The sequence below is a fragment of the Canis lupus genome, chromosome 11 (assembly GCF_011100685.1).
Source record: "Canis lupus familiaris isolate Mischka breed German Shepherd chromosome 11, alternate assembly UU_Cfam_GSD_1.0, whole genome shotgun sequence".
Taxonomy (NCBI): domain Eukaryota; kingdom Metazoa; phylum Chordata; class Mammalia; order Carnivora; family Canidae; genus Canis; species Canis lupus.
In genome coordinates, this window is record NC_049232.1 from 16,983,906 (window position 1) to 16,997,831 (window position 13,926).

Below are 13,926 nucleotides of genomic sequence, written 5' to 3' on the forward strand. Positions count from 1 at the left end.
TAATACTAATAAAAAACAAGAACAACAGTAATAATGACATAAAATGCTAGGCTAAGCTACCATAATAAAAACCCCAAATCTAGTGCCTTAACACAATCAACTTTTATTTCATGTTCAGAAAGTCCAATACAGTCCAGAAGGTCTGCTGTGAAGTTTTCCTTTGATAGTGACTCAAGGATCCAGGCTCCTTGCATATTCTACTTAAAGCATAATCAAGGGTGCTGCTATGGAGGTAGAAGGAGTTGCAGAAAATATACTGGCTTTTAACTGTCTTGGCCTATAAATGACACTTCTCCCCTCACATTTAATTGGTCAGACTTAGTCACATAATGCCAACCCTACAGAGCAAGGTAAGCTGGGAGGCAAAGAGCAATGTAAGAATATTTGGTGAGCCTTTCCCACAAGCAGTTATGACTTATTGACCAATACTATCTATAGTCCAAGCACTGTGAAAGTTAATTTATATGTATTATGTCAGATCCTCAAAATAACCTTTCAAGATTTCTTATTAATTTCATTTTATAAAAAAGTAAACCAAGGCTCACAAAAATTAACTAATTACTTGCATTAGCTCAGATTCTCACAGAAACCTTTAAAACTAGGGATTATTAACTCCAATTTACAAGTGAGACTCATATAGACAAATTTTCCAAAAGCCAAATGTTGAAAGTCAGATTTGAACCCTGAAAATGGTCCCATCTCCTTTCTTCTCCACATGATGTATACAAAGTATAATGCTAGGCTCTGGGAATATTAGAAACAAAAGGAAATTTGGGGACAGGGAAAGAGAGAGGTTTACTACTGCTACTATGATTGCAGATACCGCATCCACAGTATGCTCTGGTGCCTCTAGAGGGTATTTATACCTGGACCAGAGATATAAAGAATAGTATTTCCAAAAGTAAAAAGTCCAGGCACTTGGCCAGACTCAGGCTTTCTTTGAAGTTAATAGCATATACAGTTTAGAATCCTCACTTTCATTGGTACCTTCCAAAGCTCTGGGAGGAACTCCAGCAACATGCTCAGATGATTTTGTATTTCTGTAAAATATAAAAATGTGACATCTTCTAACAGTAATCAGTTAAGACCACTGTCTCTTTCAACTCCTATGTCACACTGGTCACTTAACTTTTCATATTGGTGGTGGTAACTTGCCTGTAGGCATGTTTAACATCCAATTAAGGAGAAATTGAATAGAGTATAAATACATTTACTTTGGCTTCAGTGAGATATAGTCACGAATTCATAATGACTTCCCTGTGTAAATATTATTGCAAGCCATCGTTGTCTAAGAAATGGCTTTCAGGAATATTTCTAATGCTTACTATGCTCACTGGCATCACAACGCAAATGTACAGAGCTAAGAGGTGGTATTGTGACATACCGTGTCCTATGGCACCTGGCAACAGAAGTGTGTGGGTGAAGAAGGAAACAGGGAAATGCTTTGGAAAATGCTCCCAAGTCATCAGACCAGTAAAATTATGAGTGGAAGTTGCAGTTCCTACAAATGACTAGTCAAAGTAAAAGTTTTCTTTCTGTCAGGCATATATTCAATAATGCAGCAGATACAATTATAATACACCAAATTTTTTTCCCTTTGGATGGCAATTGCATGAAATCTAAAATTTATTACAATTTCTGTGTTTGGAGGAATGCTGCAGAGAGTGCCATATGTGAATGAAACTTTTAGAGGTTTCCCAAATTTGACAACAACCTATAATTTCCATGATTAATAATGGGTTGTGGAAATAAAGAAACTTCTGCAAACTACCAATGATAAAAAAAAAAAAACAAATTTCAAATCAACCATTCTAGAGAAAAAATTACTTTATTCTATTTTCTTTACAGAAAATTATATAAAAATTTTAATGTGTTAATGTGTAAAGAGGCAATCAAAGAGCATACACCCAAAAATATTGGGGAAAGGGCAATTTAATTTTGGGTACTTAATTTAATTTGTGACATTTGTCAGCTCTTAAATTTTATGGGTATATGATTTCTTTTTCTAATTATATATTCACCTTCATACGTATTTCCTGTTTTTTTCTTGAAGAATCCTCCGATTATGTCCCTGCTATAGACTGAATATGTCTCCCACCAAGTTCACGGGATGAAATCCTAATTCCCAACTAGGAGAAAGGGCCTTTTGTGAGAGGTGATTTGGTCTTGAGGGTGGAGCCCTCATGAATAGGATTAGTGCCTTTATTAAAGAGATTCCAGAGAGCTCTCTTGTTCTTTCCATCATGTGAGAACAAAGTGACAATATAGTCATCTCTAAACCAGAAAGCAAGCCCTCTGAAGATGCCTCAGTCTTAAACTTCCCAGTCTCCAGAACTGTGAGAAATAAATTTTTGTTGCTTATAAGCCACTCAGTTTATAGTATTCTGTTATAGTAGTCTCAATGGACTGAGATAGTCCCCACTCAAACCCGGATACACATCAGCTGATAAAATGCCCATGTTACTGACCCAGTAGCACTTCAATTGTAACATTTGAAAATCATGAAAAAAATAAAATAATAAAGGATCTGGATGACAATAATGTAGTTAATTCAATTGCCAGCCACTTCAAAGCAAAATAAGTTTTTGATGTTTTAAATTATTCATCCCAGGAGATAAGTATTTAATCTGCAAAGACATGTGGATTTGAAAATACCCAGCCAAAGATAAAGAACAGAGTCTCTTGATTGTTACTAGCTATATCTCCACAAAGACTTAATTTATCAATCATCAGTACTATTCATCTTTAAAGGACGTTTATGGCTAAATTCAGCCAAGGAATAAAGTCCTTGGGTAAAAGTGGCCTTCATAGAACTAAGAAAGATGTCCTTCTGATACATTCTACATAAAATAAAATAATTTGAACTCTCTAAGGAGAATTATAGTTTCTATCTGGCACAAAGTGAAGTCACTCTCTTGTTAGTTGGATATAGGATACTTTTAATCACCAAGATATGCAAAGAAATTGGATAGTTCCCAGGGAAAAAGGGGGAGGAACTTAATACTAACAATTTGAAGCTTAATAAATAATGTGAATGCTTATACTTAATAGATATCTGATGGATTTTTCTTTTAAGAAGTGTTGCTAGTATCACCAACATCTTCAAAAGGTCTGCTTAGAAGGCAGAAATAGCATTTCTCATAGTGAGTGTTTTTAATAGCATGAAGAAGAAAATGAAACTAAAATAAGACATTGTCCTTGTCACTTCCTATTGGAATATCTCAAAACATGTTATGGAAATTTATTTAGTAAGCCTTAAGTTCCAAATTATTCTGAATTAATGCCACTCTATATTAGCTAAGCAGTCTGTGACCTAGAGAAACGAAGTGATTGTTGAAGGCTAAAGTAGTAAATCAAGTATAAAATTAAGGAGGGCAAAGGGGGAATAGAAACTAGAATCCTGAGCACAAATTCCCCAACTGATCTATTCCAGTAAGTTTCTTCCCAACATAAATGATTCTGTTTCTTCTTAAGAAGACACTAAGGCCCTGTTATCAATAAACTAATATAGTTCCAGAGACTAATTGTCAATCTGAAAGTCATTCAGGTGGATCTAATTATATTCAAACAGCTCTAAAAACGTTGTTAACCACAGATAATTTTAAAGACTTTGATTCTTTAAAATGTACAGAACAACAAATCGATAGAGGCTGTGTTTAGGATAGAAAATCCATATTGTATAAAAACAGTCCAATTCATGCTTTGTATTTCCTCCAAAGTCTATTTCACTCAAATTCTAGGAAACAAACAAAAATCTATAACTAAATAAATAAAATCCCAGAATCTTTTTTTTTTTCAGTCTGTAAAGGATTTTAGAGATCATCCAGTTAGCCTTCAACTTTCTTGTTCTGCAGACACGAAAGTTTAAATGACTTTTCTGATAGTCATTTCATCAGAGACAGAGTTAGGACCAGAAAACAAATCTCCATTTCTACTACCCCAGGACCATCACATATCAAACTGCCTCTTCCCAAACCTCTACCTACTCTCCTCTCAAAAAAAAGGTAAAGAAAAAAATTTTACTGTGGATGATCATTTGAAAAATACTTCTGGGTACTTCAGAATTTCTAAGAGCCTGAATTTCTCAAATTGTTTGAATCATAATAAAACTCATATTCCCAAAAAGACAGACAGTGAGAATGTGATTTGGATTTTAGGATTAGGTATGGTGTCAGCCCAAGGGTGAAAGAGAAAACAAAGTGAAGGGGGAAGCATATAGTCATAACCATATAGTCAGCAATCCTATTTTAGCCATACGCTGGATGCAGAGGAAAAGGAAATGAAAGGCTTTGAAATGCAGCTGTCCCACTCCCTGATATTTCCACTCAGACTCACTATTTTTCCACCAGGATCCAACACATGTGTGGTGACACATGGAAACAAGGTGAGCTCATGAACCCAGGGGAATAGAGTCCAACATTCCCTGTGCAGCACCCTGGAAGCGCATGACCACTCCCCACCTCTATCCCTCTCATTGGTAAATGTGAAAGAAGACCTAGTGATGGAAAAACCCATGTCACAGCAGAAAAGAAAAGCCAGAAACAAACTCAAACACCTTACTGCCATTTATTAATTATGCCAGCAGACAACAGATCACTAGATCTAATACCAACATAGTAGTAAAATAATTTTATTCATTAAAATCAGAGCAATGCGCTCCTTTGGGACACTGGAAGGTAATGGTACCAAAAACTAGTAATCAGTAAAGACTACAAATATAGGTTAAGTCAGTTTTCTATCAAATTTCCTTAGGTAGGTCTTATTTAGCAAAAGAAAACTTCTCATCTGAACACAGTGCATGACAAAGTTTAATTTATAACGGGAAATGAAGCTTTCTTTGATTTCATCTTCTCTTCATATTTGTATGTTTCTGACACTGCAGTATTAACATTTTAAATTGAATCTTTAAATAATCACTATGATGAGAAGTACATTATCAGGAATGCCAAGCTCAGTAGATGACCTTAAGTAAGGTGGTTAGCTGCATTGTTTCTGATAATTTTGTTTTGTGATATATCCTTCTCTTCCTAGTTATTTAGGTCTGGTTTGAATTAAAGTCTGCAGCAGCCTAGAGCTGTGAGAATAACTGAAAGGACATGTTTATAGCTAGAAATCAAAAGGCTTCCTTGTAGTTTGTAGCATATAGTTTATTCACTTAATTACTTACTCATTTGATGAGCATTTATTGGCAACCCCCCCCCACACACCATGCCTAATGCCAAGCACTGTGCTACATATACACATAAAACTTGGCCTACTTTCATCCCTGTTTCTACTAAGCATTTACCTGACAATGAAGCATGATATTTAGCTGTTCTTTCCCTAGTTCTTATTAGGCTTATTGGAAGAACCAAATGAGATAACATATGTACAATGCTCATTCAGTAGTAGTTTTACAAAAGCAGCCTCTACCTTTGAGCAACTCAACTTGAAAACATAACATGTACATAAACAAAATGTAATTTGAGGAACAGCTGGGTGGCTCAATCGTTAAGCATCCAACTCTTGATCTCAGGGTCATGAATTCAAGCCCCACATTGGTGTGAAGCCTACTTAAAAAAAAAGTAATTCGATATTTGCTACAGCAGAGGGTGTGTGTACCAAGTAATATGAGAATACATAGAAAGGAGTGCTAATTCTGTTTGGTGTGGGGATGGAAGAGGTCATCAGTGAAGCATCAGAGAGCAAGTGACCTTCAAGTATGAATACCAAGGAGCAGAGGGAGACATTCAGAAGACCCAAGATTGACTTTTCCAGGTCCCTGGTGAGTAAATCCCTCCCAATAGAAGGAGGGATTCTTCTAGAAGAGTTCATCCCCTCAGGCTGGCAGTGCATCCCTCCTTGAGAACTGGAAGTTGCTCATTGTAGGCCATTCCTAGCAGTACCCACCACACCTGATACCATTTCATCCACGTCCCACAAGCACACACTGCGGGGCCTGACCCTTCTGAGGCAGCAATTCCAGAAAAATATAGGGCAAAATCAGCAGAGTTGTAGAGGAAGCCTGGTGGGTACCACTGAATAGACCTAGAGTTTAAAAAAAAAAAAAAAAAAAAGTTAAAGGTACCTAGGGCTTAGAATGCATTCTACTAGTAAAAAAAAAAAAAAAATTCAGCCACTAAAACAGCCACATTGAAGTGGCTGTTTCTTCTAACATGTAAAAGTAGTCATCTGTAGTCACACAAAGCAATAAGCTTATCACTAATGAAACAATGATCTAGTATGGAGATGGCAAGTAAAAAGTACCAGTGCCCTCTCCTCAATTATTGTTATTATTATTATTATTAATCAATCTTGGCATGCTTTTCCATTGTTCCTGGACACAACCTCAGAACCTTGGCCCTTACTGGGGCACCTGGCTTAATTGACTCAGTCAGCCTCTGCTTCTGCCTTTGGCTCAGGTCATAATCTCAGGGTACTGGGACAGAGACCCGCATCGAGCTCTCTGCTCAATGAAGAACCTGCTTCTCCCCCTCCCTTGCCCATCTCCCTGCTGCACTCTCTCTCTTTCTACACCCCGTTCATGTCAAATAAATAAATAAAATCTTAAAAAAAAAAAAAAAAGACCCAGAGCAGAAGAGACCCAGAAAGCACAGCAGAAGCATGCTTTGCCTTTACTGTCATGTCTGAACTAGTAGATCTGTGGAGAATATGCTAATAACAAAGAAACACAATGTAGTGCCTACAGAAAGAGCAGGACTGCATTCTCATTGGTCTGATTAAAGAGAGTCATACAAACCGAAGGTCCAGCTTGACAACAGGTATTCAGTATAAAATGAGGCTGAGACACTATGTTGAATTTTGCAGATTGGCTTATTCAACATTTATGCCAAATCCCTTCTAGAATACAAAAGCTGGAAAGCTTAGAAACAAAAATCCCCTGGTCCCTTTAAGTTTTTAGTTTTGAATAATGGATCAGAAAGACCTTCAGAGAGAGAGAGAGAGACAGGATTCCATGAGCATTTTCCTCTCAAGGTCTGTGGCAACACTGTTCTGTGATCAGCAGCAGTGGCAGGTGCCCCCTGATCCAGGGACTTCCGGGCCCCAGTGGGAGGCTGCAGCAGCTCACCTGGATGCCTAGTTCTGTAATGAGGTTTGGAGAGTTGTTCCTAGAAGTTCAGCCCACAGTCTGTTTCCTCATCTTCCTCCTCCACTATGATTTCACAAACCTTTTAACCACCAATGACCTTTCTGCTTAGACTGTTGTCTACAGCTGAACCTTGACTGGTAAAGGCTTGAAAACTTACCTTAGACCATATTTGCTAGAGAAGTAGTATTTGGAAAAAAAAAAACAAAAAAAAAACAGTTCTAACACTATGAATGTTTTAGGTAAAACTTACATTCTTGGGGCGCCTGAGTGGCTCAGTCGGTGAAATGTCTGCCTTCAGCCCAGGTCATGATCCCAGAGTCCTGGGATTGAGCCCCGCATGGGGCTCCCTGCTCAGCAGTTTGCTTCTCCCTCTCCCTCTGCTCCTCACTCCCCCCCCCACACACACACACTTGTTCTCTCTCTCTCTCTCTCTCAAATAAATCATTAATGTCTTTTTAAATAAAAAAGACATTCTCGTAGCTTCAGCTATTAGGTCTGTGAAAATGAATTCAAAATCTATTTTTCTACCTTCAATTTCAAACCTCTTCTGCTTTCTCTTGTCTCACGCTGTTTTCTGAACTTCTACACTTGGATTTCCCATTATCAACTAGGAAGTCATTTATCTATAATTTCATTCTTCATTTTCTCTTTCATTACCTGAGTCGCCCAAACTAAAAGCATCAGAATAATCTGGCCTTCCTCTTTCTCACTTACTAAATCCTGACAATTCTTCTTTTGCATAATCTTTGTTCCATCTCTTTTCCATTGCCTCCATCCTGAGTCTAGTTCCAGCCTCTTCTAGCTCATGCTTGCACTGTTATGCTATTTTTCTATATGGTTTCACTACATTCAGTATCTTTCCAAACTCCTCAGTCCTCAAATTCACCCTAGCTATGGCAACCCTCCTTGGGGGGCAATATTCCTAAAGATCATTCTCATCTTGACATTTCCCACTCATACATTTCCAGACACCCAATACTTTGCGTATAAAATTCAAGCAACTTAGTTTGACACTGAAGACTTCCACAAACTGACTGCCAACTGTGTATCCAAGGTTATCTCCTGCCATTTCCCTCCTCAAATCAATGCTACAACCAACTCCAGCCACACTGGCCTCTTGACTTCATCTAATTAACACGATGTTTTGAAGACCAATGTCTGGTACACCATTTACCCTTCTTGCAGTGCTCTCTGCATTTCGTGTAATGTTAAATGGAAAACTGTAATCTGTCCTCCATTAGAATGGAAAACGAAAGGGATAGTCTGCACATACTATCTAAAAGACAAAGAGAAGAGAATTTCTTCTTAAATGGGGAAGATAAAATTTTAGATTATTTTGATTGTTTTATTCAGTTGACTGTTGAACCCAAGTTTTATTTAGATTCTGGAGAGCTGCAGCCTTGTGTTAATCTTGTGGTTCTCAGGGTACAAATTCCTGTTCACATGGGTTGAAGCCATCAAATGACACACATTGCATGAGAAATAGTACCACTAACTTACAGAAATGACTTTTCTGGTGAATGTACTCGTCCTTATTGACAGACTAGAACTTGGTTGACTTAAACCAAGTGAGACACCCAGGCAGATGACTAGCTATCTGAAACCCTCCATCACTACCATTTATTTTCTCTGTGAATATTTTAGGATCAATATTAGGAATGCATTATTCATTTGATCTATCTCACCAGATGGCCTTGACTCTACTTGTAGAACAATGAGACACTTTTCTTTTGCTTCATCCTCTCTTCTGTTCTCCAAGGTGCTTGTACCAGCACGTACAAAGATTCCCTCCCAGGTAAGTAGCTTCTTAACACACATCATCTCTCCTCTCTCCCTGCCCTGTCAATCACACTTCTCCGATTGAGGGCTCTGACAGGGTAGATGGAATGATGCATCTGAATTCACACCTGCTGATTATAATCTGAGGTTCATTTTGTTCACCTTGCTTGCTATCTGTACTCATATTACACAAGGGATGGATGTCTAAGGCTTCAAGTTTATTTTTGGGCCCCTGCCAATTGTCAAAACCTGACAAGCTCCCACAGTCTTCTTTCCATGTCAACCAGCGCTTCCCCAGAGGGTTGGGTGTTTCTCTTCATCTCCTCATCTCCATCATATTCAGTTCGAAAAACTTTAGACCAAGCATACATTCTTCTCTGTTCTAGGAAGATGTACCTGCCCCCAGCCAAATGTCTGTCTTCCTGTTATTTGCAACCATGATTTAAATATCTAAATCACCATTTTCAGATGAATCTTTATCATTTAAATCTTGATAACTCAAGTAAAGTTACAGCCCTTAACTGAAAAAAAAAATGAATGACAATTTTTCTACACCTAAAGTACATCAAATTTTTTTTTTCTAAAACTATTGCCCAAATATGCTTCCAAACTGATTTCTTTTTTTAAAAAATGGGCTCAACAAGTCTTTTTAAATTTGCCACCGCAATTGTGGCCCTGAGGAAAGACTAGCAATGGACCACATCAAATCTGCATATAGCCACATAGAGAGAATCATAAATTTCATTTTTCATTCAAAAGGTTAATTTTCACCCAATACTTAACGTCCTCCTAGATGAATTATGATTCTCCCAGATCAGCATTTCACTCTCAACTCCACATTCTTTTTCTTTTCCCTCTCCTCCAACTCACATTCTCCCACTCTTCCTTCTCAAGAGCCAGTTATTGGTTCACTATTATTGTTGGAAGTGTGCATATTATTTCTTCTGCAGATAGTCCAGATTATCACAAACTTCTCATTATGAAGAGGATCACATTTTCACATTTACTGTGTTTACACCTCCTTGGGATACATTTTTATCTCCCCTTCCTCTTGTCATGTTGTTCTATTTATTATTCTCCTCATTCAGGTTTCAATTTTCTGCCATCTTGGAATCCTCTGTTTCTTGTTTTCTCATTTCCTGAATTCTCTACAAGAACTTTTCATAGTTTTTCTTTTTTTCATTCCCTAAATCCCTTCACACTCTGTTGAAGCTAGACTGAATTTAATTCCTGCATATCTGGTTCTTCCTTTGACAAGAGGAGCTACAGAACACATTCTCTACTTTAGCTCTATTCCTAGGAGCAAGGGGTTCTAAGATGTTCTAGGATTGGAATCTGAAACGGAATTCTTATTCTTTGTCCATAATTGCTTTGGTTGACAAAGTATTTAATAATATATGTTCTTGCCAAAAAAGCTGATATCTGTTCTGGATATTACCCATTGTACTTTATTCATCTCTTCAGACTCATTCAAAGCTCAGAAGTGGGTGTCTTCAGGTGCCTTCTGAAATGTAATACCCCCTCATCTCTCATCTTGTAAACTAGAATGATTAGAAGCTTGGATTTCATCATCCATCAAGTCTAGCCAGGTAACACCTGTTATGTGATCTCAGGGGGCTCTGTACTTTTCCTTCATAGCCATCTTCATGGTTATTATCAATTACTGGAGTGATTATCTGCTCAACATCTGACTGCTTAACATTGAAAGCTACCATCACCTGCCAATTTGCTACTTGTTATGCAAAATATGGATCACAGGCAATAGGTTTCATAATCATCACATGAACATCAGTCGATAGAGAGCTAACATTTTAACTTGCCACAAAAGCAAATAAGAATGACAATGCTTGGGCAGCCCAGGTGGCTCAGCGGTTTAGTGCCGCGTTCAGCCCACGGCCTGATGTCGGACTCCCTGCATGGAGCCTGCTTCTCCCTCTGCCTCTCTCTCTCTCTGTGTCTCTCATTAATAAATAAATAAAATCTTATTAAAAAAAAAAAGAATGACAATGCCCTTGTAGGTATGTGCTCTGAATGTAGATGGGATGCCAGTCCATGGGCACTGCAGAAAGCAGGCTGCAGTCACTGAAGAAGATTATAAACATCCTTGATCCTGCCAGAACCTCCTGGGTAACAGAGCCACAGGAGACATCTCAGTGGAAAAGGCCGCTCGGCTTCACTTCTAATTACCTGAACACTACACTGGGCAATTAGGCAATTGGCCTCCAGAGTATGCTTTTGGTCACCTTGCAACAGGTGTGTCTTTCTTGCATGGTCCAGAACAACCCCTCACTATTCTCCCATTCAGATACCCCCTAACCCCTAGGATGAACCAAGTTTCTATTCTCCTGCCCTAAACTATATAGCACATTGACACGTTTTTCTTTTGACATTTAGCAAATTTTTATGACTTTTAACAAATCTCTTTTACCTAGGGCAGACCCTCTAGGATAGGGTTTTTCAAACTGGAGGTTGTAAGTTAGTGGATCATAAAATCAATTTTTATAATGTAATGTAATATATCAGAATACATTACACAGAATAAGAGTACTGTTCAGTGCAACTTTTGTTGTGTCTGCATGTGCATCTATGAGTTGGATGTTAAACATTATCTCTTATTATGGATAGAAGTAAAATTTTTTTAAATGCTGCCCTAAAAATACACCAGTGACAGAAAGTACATTAGTGGTTGCCTGGGACTGGGGAAGAAATGGGAAGTGACTGTAAATGGACTTAAGATTTCTTTTCAGTGTGAAGGAAAGTTTAAAAAATTAGATTGTGTTGGTGATTGTATAACTCCACACATGTACTAAAGTTCATTAAATTGTACACTGAAAATGGGTGAATTTTATGGAATTTAAGTTACATCTCAATGAAGTTATTTTAGAATAAAACAAAACACTACTCTAGAAGGCCATGGATTTGCTTCAGCACATCTGTGGACCCTCCAAAATTACATAATAAATATTCTTTTTCTAAGGAGAGAAAATAGAGCTTCTAGCAGATTCTCAAAGGGATCTAAGACTTCTAGAACTTTTAAAACCAGTTCATCACACTGTCAATTTCTGTCTGCACTAAAATTGTATGATTCTAAAACCCTGAAGTTTATTTCAACTTTATCACCTCAAAATTATAATGATAAAGTTTTGTCTCCCAAGCATTTGCAAGAGTCCATTTATTTATCCAATAATCTGGTGAATTGGACTATATGTACTAAAATGCTTTTAAAATAAAATTATTGTGAGGATTTTAGGTATTATCAATGCTATCATTATTTTATTATGTTTCATATATTATATTATATTTTACCTGCATTTGGTATACCAATATATATATATATACACAGAGTATAAATATATATACATATATATACATATACATATATACATATTATACATACATATATACATATATACATATACATATACATGTATATACACAGAGTATAAACCCTGGGTTTTTTTCCCCCTCATCTGTGCAATAAAGTTTAGAGAGATTTATTCTTTAAACCCAATGAAAACAGCATATTTATAATCATGCTCATCCAATGAAGCTGATTGGACTTGCACTTTCTCTTCTCTCACTAACTTGCACTCAGTTTTTATTCCTAACTAAAATTTAGTAATAGTTCATTTATCAAGTAATTACTATATGCAGAAGTATAGATAATGTCACACTTCTTCCTCATCAGAGACCTGTGAGATATGCATTTTTCTTTATCTTTAGAAATAGGTAAGCTGAGACACAATAGGACCCAGAACTGGAATTGCTGGAAGTCCTATCCTACAACAAAGTCCAAGCTCCTAACTGCTGTAGATATATCCACAGGGTTTTCAATCATAGCTGCATTTGTAATCTATTGCAATGGTATTTGTACCTCCATTTCTTTTCTCATATTGGTGATCCACAGTTCCAAGGGTGATAGATCTCACAGATCCCCTACAACACTTTTCACTGGTGTTCAAACCTTTTGGTACTAAAGAAAACCAGAATATGTGACCCAATTTTGCATATTGATTGTTTTCAAGTGTCTTTTAAATTAAAGACACTTAAAAACAGCAGGTGCGGGATCCCTGGGTGGCGCAGCGGTTTGGCGCCTGCCTTTGGCCCAGGGCGCGATCCTGGAGACCTGGGATCGAATCCCACGTCGGGCTCCCGGTGCATGGAGCCTGCTTCTCCCTCTGCCTATGTCTCTGCCTCCCTCTCTCTCTCTCTCTCTCTCTCTCTGTGTGTGTGTGACTATCATAAATAAATAAAAATTAAAAAAAAAAAAAACAAAAAACAGCAGGTGCAAAAAAGACACTCTGAATCTTATTTTTCTTGCTGGAAGCAGAACATAAAATTCCCATGCAAAAGGGAGCTTTCCTCTATCAGGAGGGAAGAAGACATTCTTATCAGCTCAGAGATGGCACCAAAGGAAACTGCAAACAAAACTTACTCCATTATTTTCCCCCTATATATTTACCTTCCCATGGTTTGTCACGCTTAGAAGCCTAAAACTAGTTTCCTTTGTCCTCATTACTCTACAAATTTCTTATTCTTTGTTGAAGATGCCGTATAAACTGCCCTTTTAAGCTATTACCTAGAATTCTAAGCTGCCATTTTGAGTTAGTTTTGGTTTACGCTTCTCCCCCTATGATATGCATTGCTTAAGTTCATGAATTCTTTATTTTTCTACTATTAATCTATTTTTTGTGAGGTTTTTTGTTTTGTTTTGTTTGTTTTTTGTTAAAGAGTCCCAGCTGAAAACCTAAGATGAGGAGAGGCAAAAATTTACCTCTCTTACCAAAGATAAAGGAGAATTGAGAAACAAAAGGGACCAGAAATCAGGTGTGTGGCGGTATGGGATTCTGTATATCTTATGTAAAGAGAAAGATGGACTGGGATTTTTCTAAGAGGCAATATGAAGACAGGGAAAGGCATTTATGGATAAGAGAGATGTTAATTAGCTTAAGAGTTGTATTATTCTCCACAGGCTATGCATTATCAGCCAAATATATATTTACTATCTTAAGAAATGTTTGATGTTTGATGACAAGAAATATGTCTTGTTTACGAAT

At 37.3% G+C, this 13,926-nt stretch overlaps 1 long non-coding RNA gene across 1 annotated transcript; it reads right to left on the bottom strand.

Moving 5' to 3' along the window:
- Positions 1-4,614: 4,614 nt before the first annotated feature.
- LOC119874032 lies at positions 4,615-7,087 on the bottom strand. Its single transcript, XR_005366360.1, has 2 exons — positions 6,926-7,087; positions 4,615-6,027 (listed from the first exon to the last, which is right to left on the bottom strand). It is a non-coding gene; the product is annotated as an uncharacterized LOC119874032 (long non-coding RNA).
- Positions 7,088-13,926: the final 6,839 nt, after the last annotated feature.